At 41.6% G+C, this 6,158-nt stretch overlaps 1 pseudogene; it reads right to left on the bottom strand.

The window, feature by feature from the left end:
* Positions 1 to 1,360: 1,360 nt before the first annotated feature.
* LOC117512112 lies at positions 1,361 to 4,911 on the bottom strand (annotated as a pseudogene).
* Positions 4,912 to 6,158: the final 1,247 nt, after the last annotated feature.

The following is a 6,158-nucleotide window of genomic DNA, read 5'->3' as shown; positions in this document are numbered from 1 at the left end:
AGAGTAGAGCATCTCTTGAACCAGGCAAGACAGAACATCTTGCAGAATACAGCATTAGGGATGCGCTGAAACTGGTAGAGTTGAGCTGTTGGTAATTGTTAATTTTTTCTGATTTGTAACTCGACTATTTTTATAAATTTAAAATAAATAAATCCTTATTTTGTAAACCTTCTAATTTCAGCAAACTAAAATTTGTGTACTGGGTATAAGTGACTACTCAAATGTAGAGTCGTTGTACTTATCCTTGTATGGGGGATAATGTTATCAGTGCATCACTAATACCATCAATATTTTAAAAGACCTCTTTGTTCGATAAAGGGGGGTGCCATCATCCATCATCAAAGTGAACAAATACCCCCTGGCTTTTGACAAGAACTCTCTAGTGCTTGTCCAGTTTCTAGAACCAACGGGAGCTTTGAACCCTTTGGCTCTGGGATTGCGGCTGTTGAAGATGTCAAACAGCGTATCCATTATCTATAGAGAAATATCTAAATTAACTACAGGCACTGAAATTATCACGATCACTGGTTGTTTAATTCCACTCTGTGGCTGCGCCAATGATGCAAATCCCTAGCTGTATTACCTCAATAAATTTTGAAGTAGCCTCATTGTCTTTGAACTCTGCATAGCCCATCTCCCGCAAGGTGCGAAGTGCCACGGCCACAGAGTTACTCAAAGTCTGCGCAGCCAGGGAGACCTTGGTTGAGTTTATAAGGAGAAAGTTCAAATAAAAAGCACATTAGGGCTATAAGATACAAATATCACCAAGAATAAAAACACAACAGAGCCAATTTCTACTAAGTTCTCTACACATTAAAATAAACATACCTTCATGTTCTGATTAACAAAGTTCACATGCTTATCTGTGACCCTATTAGCAGCATGTAATCCACTTTTCTTTTGGACATTGTTCAGATGAACGATGTACCTCCAATCGATGCTTCCAGTGATGCTTCTAATTGGGCTGTATGCCTGCAGAATCAGAATCTTTATTACTGCAAATATACAGAACCATATTCTCCAGTAATAATACAAATCAACATTTATTAAAAACCAGTAATAAACACGTACATGCAACATATTGCCAGGTCAGCTTCAGCATGTGGCAAGCATCCATCATGACAAAAACATTGTCATGTGTTACTGGATGTGGGAAATAGGTCTTCAAGGGCTCACAGGGGTTTGCCTTTAGATTGCACCCAAATTTGGTGCACATACTCACATTGGATGCATGACCATCCATTGTCAGGCACACCACCCTTATCTGACGGTGATGCAGCTCTTCTATGGCATGCTCTACCAACACTTTTTGTGTTTCTGGTGTGAGGGACTTTGTCAAATAATATGCAATTGGAGCTTTTCAATAACCTTGAAGCCCAACCACCATAAACACAAGAGCCTCGGAGGCAATGTCTGTCTCATTTAATCGATCCCCTATGTCCACAAATCCATACATTGTTTGTGTCTGAGGATCATATTGGATGTGCTTTTTGATGGCCATGGCATCCAGCATCAGAGTCACACATCCGTACTTGGCTTCATCTTCTTTACGTCGTCTTTCCAGCATGTCCAACATCATTTTATTGAGACCAGGTGTGGCATCAACGGAGCTCAACCACCTTTGTAAAATTAAAAGTACCCATTTAACCACTAACCTAGATAATGATTAGAAAATATCTAGTACTACATATTCAGGTTAATGTATGCATGTAATTTATTTTAAAATTAGAAATCATGAAGCATACTTTTGCAATGAACTGGGATGTGGAAGGTGAATATGCAGTCTCTCTCAGATAATGATAGGCTTTTTGGCCATGGAGGTGGAGCGTAAGGGCAAAATCTCTCTGGGCCTTAGTGTACTCCACACCCTGCCTCGAAAAGAGGTGAACTGGAAGATCTGAAATTCAATTAGCAAAAGTGATTTTGTAGGTTTAATTTTAATGAGGAGGAACTCTACCGAAGAAGATAAAAGACAAAAAATATTCCATGAAATATTTTTTACTTCACCTGAGTAGCAATCAAGCTTGTCTTTTAGCTCTTCATTGATTAGATTTTTCTCCTTAAGTTCCTCCAGAAGAGACAGCATGTTTTTCTTAGCCCTCCTTTCTCTTGCCAAGGCATTTGACTTCTCCCGCTGCAGTTTCCTCACTTTGCTGAGGTTTCTTGGAGTTTTGCACGTATAACCTTGGGAAAAGCAGGCAGTGAGTATGTGTGGTCAGTGGCCTGTCGCTTACAGCACTTGTGCCTCTCTCCAATGGCTCCCTGTTGCCACAAAATATATAAATAATGGTAATATAAAACATATATGTTACTTTTTAATTCAAATTATACTCACAACATCAGGCTGAGGTTCATCCTGAGACAAGTCGATTGGCAGGTTGTCTTCCACTCTGCTAGAAGTGTTTGTATTTCTTGTTGTTACCAGCTAAAGTAAATGCAAGTAAAGACATTATAAAATGTTGAAATATATATATAAACATACATATACACTCAACAAAAATATAAACGCAACACTTTTGGTTTTGCTCCCATTTTGTATGAGATGAACTCAAAGATCTAAAACTTTTTCCACATACACAATATCACCATTTCCCTCAAATATTGTTCATAAACCAGTCTAAATCTGTGATAGTGAGCACTTCTCCTTTGCTGAGATAATCCATCCCACCTCACAGGTGTGCCATAGCAAGATGCTGATTAGACACCATGATTAGTGCACAGGTGTGCCTTAGACTGTCCACAATAAAAGGCCACTCTGAAAGGTGCAGTTTTGTTTTATTGGGGGGGGATACCAGTCAGTATCTGGTGTGACCACCATTTGCCTCATGCACTGCAACACATCTCCTTCGCATAGAGTTGATCAGGTTGTCAATTGTGGCCTGTGGAATGTTGGTCCAATCCTCTTCAATGGCTGTGCGAAGTTGCTGGATATTGGCAGGAACTGGTACACGCTGTCGTATATGCCGGTCCAGAGCATCCCAAACATGCTCAATGGGTGACATGTCCGGTGAGTATGCCGGCCATGCAAGAACTGGGACATTTTCAGCATCCAAGAATTGTGTACAGATCCTTCCAACATGGGGCCGTGCATTATCCTGCTGCAACATGCGGTGATGTTCTTGGATGTATGGCACAACAATGGGCCTCAGGATCTCGTCACGGTATCTCTGTGCATTCAAAATGCCATCAATAAAATGCACCTGTGCTCTTCGTCCAAAACAGACGCCTGCCCATACCATAACCCCACCGCCACCATGGGCCACTCGATCCACAACACTGACATCAGAAAACCGCTCAGCCACACGACGCCACACACGCTGTCTGCCATCTGCCCTGAACAGTGTGAACCGGGATTCATCCGTGAAGAGAACACCTCTCCAACGTGCCAAACGCCAGCGAATGTGAGCATTTGCCCACTCAAGTCAGTTACGACGATGAACTGGAGTCAGGTCGAGACCCCGATGAGGACGACGAGCATGCAGATGAGCTTCCCTGAGACGGTTTCTGACAGTTTGTGCAGAAATTCTTTGGTTATGCAAACCGATTGTTTCAGCAGCTGTCCGAGTGGCTGGTCTCAGATGATCTTGGAGGTGAACATGCTGGATGTGGAGGTCCTGAGCTGGTGTGGTTACACGTGGTCTGCGGTTGTGAGGCTGGTTGGATGTACTGCCAAATTCTCTGAAACGCCTTTGGAGACAGCTTATGGTAGAGAAATGAACATTCAATACACGAGCAACAGCTCTGGATGACATTCCTGCTGTCAGCATGCCAATTGCACGCTCCCTCAAATCTTGCGACATCTGTGGCATTGTGCTGTGTGATAAAACTGCACCTTTCAGAGTGGCCTTTTATTGTGGGCAGTCTAAGGCACACCTGTGCACTAATCATGGTGTCTAATCAGCATCTTGATATGGCACACCTGTGAGGTGGGATGGATTATCTCAGCAAAGGAGAAGTGCTCACTATCACAGATTTAGACTGGTTTGTGAACAATAGTTGAGGGAAATGGTGATATTGTGTATATGGAAAAAGTTTTAGATCTTTGAGTTCATCTCATACAAAATGGGAGCAAAACCAAAAGTGTTGCATTTATATTTTTGTTGAGTGTATATACACACGCACACACACATCATTGTTGGTCAATGATATACATACCCTTTGAAGATGAGATGGAAATTTGAAAATAGTTGGCACAACATTATCTCGAAGCCGGACAGTCTGCCCCGTTCTATCAAAGTCCTCACTCCTGAAGTGCTCACTGCACAGTAGTGTCCTGTCATTGGCAACAAAACCAGCCCTTCTTACCGCAACTTCCCACTGCCTCCTTCTCTCTCTGTTTTTGGGAAATCTTAAACACAGTCATATAAATAAATAAATATATATAAAATTTTCCACCTTTCTTTCCATTAACATTAAGAATAAGGACAAAAATACACACCTAAATTATCATGGTGTGTGTGTGTGTGTGTGTGTGTGTGTGTGTGTGTGTGTGTGTGTGTGTGTGTGTGTGTGTGTGTGTGTGTGTGTGTGTGTGTGTGTGTGTAGGTGTGCGTGTGTGTGCTTTTACTCTGGGAATAGAACATCACACTAAAAGAATAATAAAAACATCCAAAAAATACAGAATGAGTAAATAAATTATAGCAACATATTGTATCTCACGTACTGTCATACGTATATCTTACAGGTGAAAGGTGGTCCCCTGGGATCTCGTTTTGATGCAGCGCTCATTAGAGCAGCCGTATGCTGCACAAAAATCAGGCATCTCGTCGAGGTGTACTGCTATAGACACAAAGAGAGCAATTTACTGTATCATAATGCAGATGTTTTTAACAAACCACCCCACTTGCAAATCATGTGCGACTCATACCAATTGCTGGGTTAACTTTTACATATTAGGTTCCACTCAAAGGCTCTTCTTATTAGTCAACTAACCAAAACTGAACCAGGACTAAACCAGGTCTGAACTAGGACTAAACCAGGACCAAACCAGACCTGAATCAGGACTAAACCATACCTGAACCAGGACTAAATATCACAGTGTCCTTTCCACAGGTCAGAGTTTAGTCATAATTGGTGTTTTTACGCACTTTTGTTTTGCACAAATAGAAACTAGCTAACTCCACATGGCTAATTTGCATAAGGCAGCAGCAGGTACAGCTATGCGATTAAATAGATTTTTAGTAAAGAGAATCTGGGATTTTAACTTTTACAAATACCATGAATTGTAGCCACGTTAACAGGGCTGTGAAATGAAAATTGTGAAATCCGAGAATAAATCTGAGGACTTATAAAACTCGCATGATGTCGTAAAAAAAAAGAACGCTTTGCGATAAGCATTTTAAAAGCTCAGTAACAATCATGATTAAAGAGTGCAACACTAACACCCCTCCCCAAGATGAAATCCGTGGAGTTTTCACAGCCCTGCGTTAATAACTCTTGAAATACACCAAACCATTTGTAAATTCGGCATGATTTTTGCTAGTTAAGCGTATTTTAGTGTGCACAGATCACTTACCTTAATATAGCTGCCACGGAATGCGCCAAAACAAGTCCTGTGGCAAGATGGCCGCCAGTGAACGATGGCGGAGACTCCACCCTGTACCATCTACCCTTATATATATCTGTGGTCTTGACAACAGGTTTGTCTTCACAGCTGCAATGTGCGTAAATAGTTAAAGTAGTTGATAAATTGTTCCTGTCGCTATTGTTTCTGTATGAAAATGTTGCTTTTCTTCCCACACATGGACGAGTCATATTCAGCTCGTCGGATCTTTAGTTATTGATCCGTTCAGATGTCGTCAACATTCGTACAAGATGCTGGACTTGGGAGGTTGGACGAAGTTGAACGACAGTCAAATAGAACGCGAACAGTACGGGAACTAGGGAAACGATGAGGAACCGTCAACACAGAAAGCAAAACGGAATATGGACAAAGTGAGGTTGGCGTCGGGATTCTTTCACATTTTTCAACACTTTGAAAATTCTGACGAAGTACCAGCTACAGGAATGAAGTTGGACAATGGTTAAACGATGTCTCCGAAAGTCAACGTAAGTCGAGATTTCTTGTTTCATTTTGGCTTCGGTGTCCTTCGTTAGTGCCGTGTGAACGGGGCTTTATGGGAGGAGTTAGAGGGCCTGTTCTAGGATAGGGGGATGTA

This window comes from Thalassophryne amazonica, chromosome 1 (assembly GCF_902500255.1).
Source record: "Thalassophryne amazonica chromosome 1, fThaAma1.1, whole genome shotgun sequence".
Taxonomy (NCBI): domain Eukaryota; kingdom Metazoa; phylum Chordata; class Actinopteri; order Batrachoidiformes; family Batrachoididae; genus Thalassophryne; species Thalassophryne amazonica.
Note: the sequence above shows the minus strand (reverse complement) of the source record. Positions and strands in the feature narration are given on the sequence as shown.